Source organism: Apium graveolens, chromosome 9 (genome assembly GCF_009905375.1).
Source record: "Apium graveolens cultivar Ventura chromosome 9, ASM990537v1, whole genome shotgun sequence".
NCBI classification, from domain to species: Eukaryota; Viridiplantae; Streptophyta; class Magnoliopsida; order Apiales; family Apiaceae; genus Apium; species Apium graveolens.
Window position 1 is genome coordinate 223,150,554 of NC_133655.1, and position 13,300 is coordinate 223,163,853.

The 13,300-nt window shown below is 40.8% G+C and overlaps 1 non-coding gene across 1 annotated transcript; it reads left to right on the forward strand.

The window, feature by feature from the left end:
• Positions 1 to 9,538: 9,538 nt before the first annotated feature.
• LOC141687698 (small nucleolar RNA R71) lies at positions 9,539 to 9,645 on the forward strand. The gene has a single exon (XR_012561184.1). It is a non-coding gene; the product is annotated as a small nucleolar RNA R71 (small nucleolar RNA).
• The last annotated feature ends 3,655 nt before the right edge of the window (positions 9,646 to 13,300 follow it).

The following is a 13,300-nucleotide window of genomic DNA, read 5'->3' on the forward strand; positions in this document are numbered from 1 at the left end:
TTTCTAAACCGTTGATTGTTGTACACCCAAATACGAACCACAGATATACGATACTACTCCACAAATACATACAAACAAAATACCAAACACTGAATCGAATTACTTATATACTCAAACCAATGTACCAAACCATTGTACCTTATGATTTGAAAGACCAATTCTTGGTAACCCTGAAACATTGATTCATTTGTTATCCAATTCTTTCATTACCTAACATCCAAGCTTTGAAAATGCCATATTGATCCTTATGAAGATTGAAACCATTTCATTATTGAACGTCCAAGGTTGTTAATGATTCTGTTTATTGCTTATTACTGTTTATTCTGTTATTATGTTAGAATTGGATTGTTTTTATAAAATTGTGGACCAGATTCATTGTCAGACCATATAATGGTCAAGTTAGGCCAATGTGTGCCTTGGATCCAGTAGTTAGAGCAGTGTTGTGTGCTTTGCTCGGGGTTAGTGCGTGACTGATCAGCAACCTAACCTTTGTTTTTAAAATGAAAATATAATGTTGTTAGGGCGAAATCACGCACTAATATTCACGCAAGTATACGCGTTCGAAAATAATATAGAATACTTTCTAGTTCGTTCCCTCAGAGACTCAGACTAAATTTTGTCTAATTAAACTCACTCGCCAATGTATGACTACTTCTCAATGTTAAGATAATAACACTTAAAATTGTTGATTAAATATTAACTATAATTAACTACTTAATTAACCACTTAACTAACACTTCAACTTATCAATAATAAAATAATCATGAGATCACAACTTCATTATTACTTCCTTCTATAGCCATTGTTATTACCTTTAGCATGTGACAGTGATGACATTAATCGAATAACACGAAACTGATAAAAGCCAACTTTCATTGTACTAATATCATTCTACCAAACATCCACAATTAAGATAGAAGTTGAATAGTCATCAATTATGTTGAGTTCCTATATGTCTACAGAAATTGACAACACAACAATTTAAGCACAAGTTATTCCTTTTGATTACAGGGGCAAATAAAACTGTTAGAGTTACCCACTAATCATGCACAACGTACACAAACCTATGCTAGCATGGCAAGTTCTAAATCTCAAGATCCACCGTCGCTTCACAAGAGATTAACACCCTATCTTATATGTTCGCGACGCACATAAGACGAATACGCACAACCAATACTAGATATCATGCAATCATCACACACTAAAGTATTAAACAATTAACTAAAGAATTTCATAATAAATCCGTTGCAACCCCATGATCACGATTAGCCCATAATAGAACTTATCGCCATCCTGGGTTCATATGAAATCATGATAAACAACACAAGGAAATAATAACTAAACTAATTATATTAAAACAGAGTACGTCACAAGAGTAAATAAGCCAAAGCAAGAAAACTAGCATCCAACGTTACAACGAAACAAGAATCACAAGAATATATGCTTCCTCTTCGCTGCAGTGTGCTAAATCGGTCTTCTTCCTTATCTCCTTCGCTTCTTGCGCCAACACAATTTAAAACATAATCTCCTTCTTATTCTCTATGAAAACGTCTCAAATCTACTTATATAATAGTCCCATAAAACTCAGATTACATAGAAGTTGGAAGCCAAACAGAAGTAGAAGTCTAAAATAATTCAGCTTTTTCCCCGACCCTGCGCGGCCGCTCAGCATTTCTGCGCGGGCGCGCAAGGCTGCTGCGCGGCCGCTCAGCATTGCTGCGCGGGCGCGCAGGACCCTACTGGAAAAATTCCAGGTTTGCTCCGTTTCTTCGCCGTAATCTGCCCGTTCTTTTCCTCTCTCAATGGTGAACACATGCCAAGGCTTATTCTTGATGATTCCTCCTCTGAAGTGCAACTAATACCCTGAAATGCATAAACACTAGAAAAACGCATCAAATACACAAAATACTTGATTTCAAGACACCAATTTAAGCCATTTTAAGACGTTCTAAGTGGTATAAAATACCACTTATCACACCCCCAAACTTAAATCGATGCTTGTCCTCAAGCGTCATAGACTCAAAACAAAGAAAAATATGCATGAATGCAATCTATATGAAAATGCAACGATCCCCCTCACTACAATTAACCAACCAAATTGTCACGTCTCAACGAATGCAGTTAGACACTAAAGATCAATTAACTCATGCAAACGGACATACAGCCAGAAACGTGGTGTGTGCAAATGCTTAACAGATATGCTTCGGAACTAGACCAATTACTATGACTAGACTATCCTCAAGGCAATCCTACGATTATACAAAGAATAAAAATTCTAGGCACAAAGTGATATACAACACTACAAGAACTCTGGAGCTTACTACGGAATCGTGCTTTTTATTTACAACTCAAATGCTTATTTGACCGTGCAATGAGTGAGGTCCACAAAAGACTTATACAATGGTATCCATGTAACGAGCGTTAGGTTAGCGGATCCCAGACTCTAAAAGCCTTAGGTCACTAGGCACAAAGTCCCCTAAGAACTTAATAACTCGAATACCAAAGAGCCCACTCTTGATCAATTATGCAAAATATTTTTTTTTTCTTCTGAGCAAGTGCGTTTCGCTCCATCTTGCTCAACCCTAGACTACTCGCATAACATGTGAGCCGGCTACTAGCCATTTGACGCCTAGCCACAACTAGCAACAAATTCCATTTTTACTCCATTTTTTTTTCTTTTTCATGCCTTTACCACTAAGAACCTATTATCAAATTCTAAGCATAATAAATAGATTATCCTCGAAAATAATCAGATCATAACAACAATCTAACCCTTAAGCATTCTCTAACACTTAGTGAAAATACAAGTGCTTCTAGCATGCATATCAACCTACACAACTTAATAACACTTTAATGCTATCACTACACTCGCATCAATATCACAATTCAGTCGATAAATCATTGCAAAAGGGATCATGGTATATGCATGAGCTATATGATATGACAAACAACTAAAGCTATAAAATAAATAAAAAAAACTATATGGCAAAAATTATGCAACTATATGAACTAACTATCATGAATATGCAGCTATATGACATACACAAAATATTCCCTAACTACCACCCCCAAACTTAAAATCTTCACTGTCCCCAGTGAAGGTAGTAGAAAGGAACACAGGGTATACCTACTCGGAGTCATCATCATCATCACCCTCAGTGGGTGGAGTATCAAGCGGCGGGTATGCAGAGTCCTCACCAAAAACTGGCCACTGGATATCAGCTCCAAGGCCTCGAAAAGTAGTCCCTAACGCAAGGGTGAGCTCCTGAGCAAACCTGCTCTGCGTCTCATACATGGCATCCATCTGCCGTGAAAGCCTCCTCTACTGGGCATCACCCATCCCAGCACCCTCTTGAGCTCTCGAAGAACCAGCCTCACCACGCCCTGGCCTAGCCATAGTAGCACCTCGTGCTGGACGTCCTCCTGGAAGACGATAACCCAACCCATGCTCCTCAGGCTCACCACCGGTCCACTCCTGCATCCCATTCAGAGTGCCAGAATCTATCGGAGCTGCTGGCAACTGCAACTGTTCATGAGCCGGCCAGTTCACTCCTATTGCTCGACATAGCTTCGTAACCGTGGATGCATAAGGGATGTTCATATGCTTTGCTCCCCTCAAAAACTTCAGAATTCCTTGGTAGATAAACTCACCAAGGTCCACATAGTATTCCTCATTCAGAATTCCCCACAACAACTGTGCGCTCTCAACTGTGACCTCGTGTGCATGTGAAGAAGGCAAAATATTAGCACATATAAATGCATTCCATGCACGGGCATACCTGTTCATGGCGATCGCCGGAAAGTGACGATACTCATTATTGGCTGGACTGCGGTTCCAAACTGTGCCCGGTCGACAGAGAGTCGCACAAATCAAATCCAAGTCAAAATCCTCAGCAGTCTTTTCATTCCAGTTCTCCTCCTCGGGCTTCCTCTCTCGCTGTCCAATCACACGGTGAATCGCCGCAGGATGATAATCAACCGTCAGCCCACGAACTACAGAAAACCCATTCTTTTCAGCCTTCGCGTTCGCGTAGAACTCGCGAACAACACTCATCGGTACTGCTTCGGGTGACTCACAAAAAGCTATCCACCCCTTCTCTGCAATCATGGGCAACAACTCACCATCCCTCCCTGATGGTAAAAACCCCCTCTCCTTCAGAATCGGCTTCCCCAACAGCCTAGTGTACTCCTCCTCCGCAGCTCTGTCAGTTAACCGAGACCTTGCAGCAGTACCCCTTGATGAATCAGCAGTAGGAACTGTGTTGCTGCTGTCAATAGTGCGTGCTCTCTTGGGTGCCATTGATTTGTGAATAAAAGTGTGTAAGAACTGATTTTTGATGTTTATGAGAGGGTTTAAGTGTAGGAAGTTTGTGGGAGATATGTGGGATAGGTGTATGTATATATAGGGTGTGGAGTAGGTTGAATTAGATTAGGAGTGGGGTTGTGGGATAAAATCATGGGGTAATGGGAAAAGAATTCGTGGGTTTATGGGCTGTGATGGGTTTTTGTGTTTTTGTTTTGTTTTTTTTTTTTTCTGAACTGTAAAAAATTTTCTGGAACTCGACCCCTGCGCGGTCGCTCAGCATTTCTGCGCGGGCGCGCAGCAAGCTGCGCGGCCGCTCAGCATAGCTGCGCGGGTGCGCAGAGGGTCTCTGGAAAAAAAAAATTTCAGCCCCTTTTTTCTGATTTTTTTGTGTTTTTGGATAGGTTATTAACTTCTAAGGGTTCCTGTAACAACAATTCATGGGTTGCCTCCCACGCAGCGCTTCTTTTTCGTCATTAGCTTGACGTTCCGTACCTTTCTCAAGTAGTCAACAAAATGGCACTAACCACCTCTCGGTTTGCCATGTCCCCATAGTAGTGCTTCAACCGCTGACCGTTAACCTTGAATGCTTGGTCCGAATCATTCTCAAAAATTTCCACCGCTCCATGTGGAAACACAGTTTTGACAATAAAAGGTCCAGACCACCTTGATTTCAACTTCCCAGGAAAAAGTGGGAGCCGAGAGTTGAATAACAGAACTTGTTGCCCTGGCACAAATAACTTAGGATGTAGCTTCCTATCGTGCCACCTCTTCACCTTTTCCTTATACATTTTGTTATTCTCGTACGCTTGCGGTCGAAATTCATCAAGTTCATTAAGCTGAAGCATTCTTTTCTTACCAGCTGCATCTAAATCCAGGTTTAATTTCTTCAATGCCCAGTAGGCCTTATGCTCAAGCTCCGCCGGTAGATGACATCCCTTACCGTACACCAACTGAAACGGTGACATCCCAAGTGGAGTTTTGTATGCTGTTCTGTAAGCCCAAACAGCTTCATCGAGCTTTAAAGACCAATCCTTCCTTGACGGATAAACAACCTTCTCTAGAATGCGCTTTATCTCTCTGTTAGACACTTCCGCTTGACCATTTGTTTGCGGATGATAGGCAGTAGCTACTCGATGATTCACATTATAACGCTGCATCATAGAAGTGAACTTACGGTTGCAAAAATGCGATCCTTCATCACTTATGATTACCCGAGGCGTTCCAAACCTTGTGAAAATTTGCTTATGAAGAAAATTTAGCACTGCCTTTGCATCATTTGTCGGTAAAGCTTTAACTTCGACCCATTTTGAGACATAATCGACTGCCAGCAAGATGTATTGATTATTGCAAGACGAAATAAAAGGCCCCATGAAATCGATTCCCCATACATCAAAGACCTCGACTTCAAGCATCACATTTAATGGCATCTCATCCTTCCTTGAAAAATTTCCCACTCTTTGGCAACGATCACACCTTAAAACAAACTGATGAGCATCCTTGAACAAAGTAGGCCAGAAAAAACCTGCTTGCAGAATACGAGCTACCGTCTTCTCACCTCCATAGTGTCCACCATAAACCGTGGAATGGCAGTCTCGTAATATCCCCTCCGTCTCACAGAACGGGATACATCTCCTGATGATCTGATCAGCTCCCTGTCTAAACAAATATGGTTCATCCCACATATACCACTTCACCTCATGCAGAAACTTCTTCTTCTGAGCGGATGTTAAATTAAGCGGCATTATATTGCTGACAAGATAGTTTACAATATCTGCAAACCATGGTTCTTCCTCCTGAATTGCAAACAACTGCTCATCCGGAAAAGATTCATTGATTAACGTCCTATCTTGTGAAGTAGAATCGGGATTCTCCAACCTAGAGAGATGGTCAGCTACTTGATTCTCAGTACCTTTTCTATCTTTGATCTCTAACTCAAATTCCTGAAGTAAAAGCACCCAACGAATGAGTCTCAGCTTCGAATCCTTCTTAGAAACCAGATAGCGAATAGCTGCATGATCAGTGAATACTGTTACTTTCGTACCAAGCAGATAAGATCGAAATTTCTCAAAGCCAAAGACTATAGCCAAAAGCTCCTTCTCAGTAGTGGTGTAGTTCAATTGGGCCCCATTTAAAGTCTTACTCGCATAGTAGACCACATGGAAGAGATTTTTCTTGCGCTGTCCCAGAACTGCACCTACCGCATAGTCACTCGCATCACACATCATCTCAAACGGTTCTGTCCAATCTGGTGCTGTAATAACTGGTGCCGTGATCAAACTCCCTTTGAGAGTCTCGAATGCTGCCAAACATTCATCATCAAATTTGAAAGGCACATCTTTCTCAAGTAAATTGCACAACGGCTTAGATATCTTTGAAAAGTCCTTGATGAATCGCCAATAAAAACCCGCATGACCAAGAAAACTACGGATTCCTTTCACCGAATTAGGTGGGGGAAGATTTTCAATGACTCCCACCTTGGCCTTGTCCACCTCCAGACCTTTGCTAGAGACCTTATGCCCAAGGATAATGCCTTCACGCACCATAAAATGACATTTCTCCCAATTAAGCACCAAATTAGTTTCCACGCATCTTTTGAGTACGGCGCGCAGATTATTCAAACATTCATCATATGAGTGTCCAAAGACGGAGAAGTCATCCATGAACACTTCGATGTTATTTCCAATCATGTCAGAGAATATAGCCATCATACATCTCTGAAAGGTGGCCGGGGCGCCACATAACCCAAACGAAACTCTTCGAAAAGCAAATGTGCCAAATGGACAAGTGAAAGTAGTCTTTTCCTGATCCTCTGGTGCAATACAAATCTGATTATACCCGGAATAATCATCCAGCAGACAAAAATACTCATGTCCCGCCAATCTGTCAAGCATTTGATCAATGAATGGGAGAGGGAAGTGATCCTTCCTTGTGGCTTTGTTCAATTTTCTATAATCCATGCATACTCTCCATCCTGTAACTGTTCGAGTAGGGATGAGCTCATTCTTTTCATTTGTGACCACAGTGATACCTCCTTTCTTAGGTACACATTGCACGGGGCTCACCCACGAGCTGTCAGAAATAGGATAAATGATGCCTGCATCTAGCCATTTCAGAATTTCTTTCTTCACCACCTCCTTCATGATCGGGTTCAGTCTTCGCTGCTGTTCCACAGTTGGCTTACTACCTTCCTCTAACAGAATTTTATGCATACAATATGAAGGACTTATCCCCTTGATGTCTGCTATGGTCCATCCTATAGCTGATTTGAATTCTCTCAAAATCCTTAAGAGCTTGTCTTCCTCACTACCTGAAAGGTCAGCTGAAATAATAACAGGTAACGTAGATGAATCACCTAAAAAAGCATACCTCAAGTGTTCATGTAATGGTTTTAGCTCCAAGGTAGGTGCTTCCTCTATTGATGGTTTGAGCTTCCCTTCAGCATTCTTAAGGTCAGAAGTACCAAGAGATTCAAATGGTATGTCGAGATTTCGCTTCCATGGAGAAGCGTTCAGATATTGTATTTGCTCATTGCTATCTTCATCATCGCTGTCAAAATCCCCCACTAAGGCCTTTTCCAATGCATCAGACATTAGCATGTGATCGAGTTCCGACGTAACCGCAGAATCAATCACATCCACTTTTAAGCACTCCTCATCTTCTGTAGGGAATTTCATTGCCTTGAATACGTTGAAGGTCACATCCTGATCTTGGACCCGCATAGTAAGTTCCCCTTTTTGCACATCTATCAAAGTACGGCCAGTAGCCAAGAAAGGCCTCCCCAAGATTATGGGAATCTTCTTATCTTCCTCAAAATCCAGAATAACAAAATCTGCAGGAAAGAAGAGCTTATCCACCTTGACGAGCACATCCTCAACTATGCCCCTTGGGTAAGTAATGGAACGGTCCGCCAATTGTAGCGACATGTATGTGGGTTTTGGATCAGGCAGATCCAGCTTTTTAAAGATCGACAACGGCATCAGATTAATGCTTGCTCCCAAATCACAAAGGCACTTGTCAAAAGTTAGATTGCCAATGGTGCAAGGAATGGTGAAGCTTCCTGGATCTTTCAGTTTTGGTGGTAACTTTTGTTGCAGAACCGCGCTGCATTCTTCCGTGAGAGCAACAGTTTCAAGGTCATCCAGTTTCACCTTCCTTGAAAGAATAGTCTTCATAAACTTCGCATAACTAGGCATTTGTTCCAGAGCCTCAGCGAAAGGTATATTGATGTGAAGTTTCTTGAACACCTCCAGAAACTTCCCGAACTGTCTATCCAGCTTTTGTTGCTGCAATCTCTTAGGAAAAGGTGGTGGAGGATAGAGCTGTTTCTCCCCTGTATTAGCCTCAGGCAGAGTGTGTTCAACAGTAGTCTTCTTTGGTTCCGCCACTTTCTCCTTTTGCTTAGATTCTTCATCTCTAACTTCAGCTTCGACTTCTTTTGCCTTTTCAGCATCAGCTACTTTTCCAGACCTTAAGGTAATAGCCTTGACTTGCTCTTTAGCTTCCTTCCTGCCTGGTACTTCCGTGTCACTGGGAAGAGTGTCAGGTTGACGATTGAGCACTGCATTGGCTAATTGACCGATTTGATTTTCCAAGGTCTTGATAGAAACCGCCTGACTCTTGCATAACAGCTTAAGTTCCTCAAAATCAGCACTAGTAGGTGCAGCTGCACTTCCCTGTTGAGGATATGATTGTCTTGTAGCATACTGCTGTGGTTGCTGGAATCCAGGTGGGTTAAACTGTTTACTCACTCCTTGCTGATATGGTGGCTGAATAGCATTCTGATTATTTCCCCAGCTGAAATTTGGATGATTTCTGTTGTTAGGATGATAGGTTGCTGGCACAGGCTGCTGTTGTCGCTGATAATTATTCACATACTGAACAGATTCGTTGACAAGAGAACACTGATCCGTAGCATGAGAACCTGCACAAAGCTCACAAACCATAGCTATTTGATTAACTCCATACGTAGCCAAAGAATCAACCTTCATTGATAGCGCTTGGAGCTGGGCTGCAATAGCGGTGGCTGCATCAACTTCCAGAATACCTGCTACCTTGCCTGACGTCATCCTCTGAGTTGGGTTTTGATGCTCATTTGCAGCCATCGTCTCAATAAGATTGTACGCCTCAGTATAGCTTTTAGCCCATAAGGCGCCTCCAGCTGCTGCATCGAGCATGGGCCGAGATTGGGCCCCCAAACCATTATAAAAACCAGTGATTACCATCCAATCCGGCATTCCATGATGTGGGCATTTTCTCAACATTTCCTTGTAGCGTTCCCAAGCCTCGCACATAGATTCTGTAGGTTGCTGCGCAAACTGAGTAAGAGCACTCCTCATAGCAGCAGTCTTTGCCATTGGATAAAACTTCACCAGAAACTTTTGCGCAAGATCTTGCCACGTAGTGATGGACCCGGCTGGTTCAGAATGTAACCAGTCTTTAGCCTTATCCCTCAGTGAGAATGGGAAAAGCCTCAACTTGATAGCCTCATCAGTCATGCCATTATACTTAAAAGTGCTGCAGATCTCGACAAAATTCCTTATGTGCATGTTGGGGTCTTCAGTTGCCGCTCCTTCAAAAGAAACAGAATTCTGCACCATCTGAATAGTGCCCGGCTTGATTTCAAAGGTGTTAGCTTGAATAGCCGGATGAAGGATGCTTGACTGAATGTCATCAATTTTAGGCCGAGAAAAATCCATAAGAGCTGGATCAGCTTGAACAATACGATCTCCCATGTTTACTGGTTCTTTCTGCTCAGTTCCTGAATCCGAATCCTCAAAATCTAACTTCTCCGGAGTATCAAGAACTTCGTCTTTCTCTTCAGCTGTATCTGAGGTCCTCTTGCGAGCACGAGAACGAGTTTGCATAAACGCTTGCTAAAGTACCTGAAACACAACCGAAAAGAGTAAGTAACTACTATGTCCTAATCACTGAGTCCTAATGACCAATGATGGTAAGTACATAAACTAAACAAATACGCCGAGTCCCCGGCAGCGGCGCCAAAAACTTGTTAGGGCGAAATCACGCACTAATATTCACGCAAGTATACGCGTTCGCAAATAATATAGAATACTTTCTAGTTCGTTCCCTCAGAGACTCAGACTAAATTTTGTCTAATTAAACTCACTCACCAATGTATGACTACTTCTCAATGTTAAGATAATAACACTTAAAATTGTTGATTAAATATTAACTATAATTAACTACTTAATTAACCACTTAACTAACACTTCAACTTATCAATAATAAAACACTCATGAGATCATAACTTCATTATTACTTCCTTCTATAGCCATTGTTATTACCTTTAGCATGTGACAGTGATGACATTAATCGAATAACACGAAACTGATAAAAGCCAACTTTCATTGTACTAATATCATTCTACCAAACATCCACAATTAAGATAGAAGTTGAATAGTCATCAATTATGTTGAGTTCCTATATGTCTACAGAATTTGACAACACAACAATTTAAGCACAAGTTATTCATTTTGATTACATAGGGCAAATAAAATTGTTAGAGTTACCCACTAATCATGCACAACGTACACAAACCTATGCTAGCATGGCAAGTTCTAAATCTCAAGATCCACCGTCGCTTCACAAGAGATTAACACCCTATCTTATATGTTCGCGACGCACATAAGACGAATACGCACAACCAATACTAGATATCATGCAATCATCACACACTAAAGTATTAAACAATTAACTAAAGAATTTCATAATAAATCCGTTGCAACCCCATGATCACGATTAGCCCATAATAGAACTTATCGCCATCATGGGTTCATATGAAATCATGATAAACAACACAAGGAAATAATAACTAAACTAATTATATTAAAACAGAGTACGTCACAAGAGTAAATAAGCCAAAGCAAGAAAACTAGCATCCAACGTTACAACGAAACAAGAATCACAAGAATATATGCTTCCTCTTCGCTGCAGTGTGCTAAATCGGTCTTCTTCCTTATCTCCTTCGCTTCTTGCGCCAACACAATTTAAAACATAATCTCCTTCTTATTCTCTATGAAAATGTCTCAAATCTACTTATATAATAGTCCCATAAAACTCAGATTACATAGAAGTTGGAAGCCAAACAGAAGTAGAAGTCTAAAATAATTCAGCTTTTTCCCCGACCCTGCGCGGCCGCTCAGCATTTCTGCGCGGGCGCGCAAGGCTGCTGTGCAGCCGCTCAGCATTGCTGCGCGGGCGCGCAGGACCCTACTGGAAAAATTCCAGGTTTGCTCCGTTTCTTCGCCGTAATCTGCCCGTTCTTTTCCTCTTTCAATGGTGAACACATGCCAAGGCTTATTTTTGATGATTCCTCCTCTGAAGTGCAACTAATACCCTGAAATGCATAAACACTAGAAAAACGCATCAAATACACAAAATACTTGATTTCAAGACACCAATTTAAGCCATTTTAAGACGTTCTAAGTGGTATAAAATACCACTTATCAAATGTCCAATTCTAAATCATAATTCATTATTCACTCGATATCATAACTCTTTCCATTTAATAATCATTATTCTCAGTTTCGTCATTGTGACTTGCTGATCTAGTTAGCTCATTTGTGCGATATTGTTTATGTTCTTTTCCAGTTAAGAAGGAACCAGTTGGTAACGAGGATCCCCAGTCCAGCGCGAGAGCTAGGGGTTCAGGTTGATCAAGTTAAGCTAGTAGGCACCTTTTGGAGTAATTTAAGTTTGTAAAAGTTTGTAATAATGTTTAATACTCAGTTCTAAGTTTGGATAGTTGGGATTTGAACATTTGTAATATAAGTAGGTGTGTTTGACTTGTGTGCATACTTTAACCTGTTACGGTCCGTGGTAGCTGGTAAGTAGGGTCACTACATATTATTATTATTATCTTCATTATTGTTATAAGCAGGTTATAAATAAGGTGTGTGTGTGGACCCCAAACTTCTGACCCGGGTTTGGAGGGCGCCACAAAGAACATGGAACAGATGAATATGAATGGGCTGAGGAAGGAGTGGAACTTCTACTTCGTTTGCATCACTAGAGCCTTCAACAATAAGTGCACTAATTTTGATGCACTTCCCATTATGATACATCAAATTGGGTACTCTCTAATCCATGGTGTTAACTATGATTCTGGTAGAATAGTTCTTTATTTTATAGGGGATAGACTAAAAGCTATCCTAATGTAGTATATTATGCTAGATTTTGTCAGTTAATTTTCAATATTTGTTCTCCCAATGCCCCAATCCCTACTAATCAAATCATTTCAGTGTTTAAACTCACAAAAGGGCATTCTCTAATTTGATATCTAAGGATAAGGAGAATGTCGCTCTTGCACCTCTCAGGTTGCCACTCTCTGCCATGAACTTTCTAATTGCAAGCTTTCCTATTTATGGATTGTAAAAACTACAAAGTGCTAAGCTACAGGCAATTACTGTTGGGAACCCCCCTATAGCTAAACCAAGCACTATAACCCAAACACTTCCGCAAATAAAATACACATCAGGTGCCTCTAAAAAGACATATTTTGTAAAAAGGAAGAAACCAGCAAACATGATGTTCCTATTGAGAACCCATATAACATTATTGCCCAGTCTGCTAGGCCTTATGGTTAGAGAGCAATTTTGAAGTTTGCACATGACACTGATGATAATTTCATTGCTGGAAGATCTAGTGAATCCAAGGTACAAGTTTCTCCTTCTAAACCTTTAGAAATTGTTAAGAGAAAGCTTGTACTTGCTGAGTCAGAATTAGAGGATGAGGACAATGTTACCTTATCATCCAAATTCAAGAAGATAAATCTTGATTCTACTCAGATACCGGTTGTATTATCAACTGACGAGGGCAAAAAATCATGATACTGTAGTTATTAAATCAAAACCAAGGAAAAATAAGTCGGTCAAGACTTATTTTGCTCAACAAAAGCTGAATCTCAAACAAGAAATAACTGAGAAGGAACAAAATGCATTTATCTCAAGACAACCAATTACTGATGCTCAGAAGGAT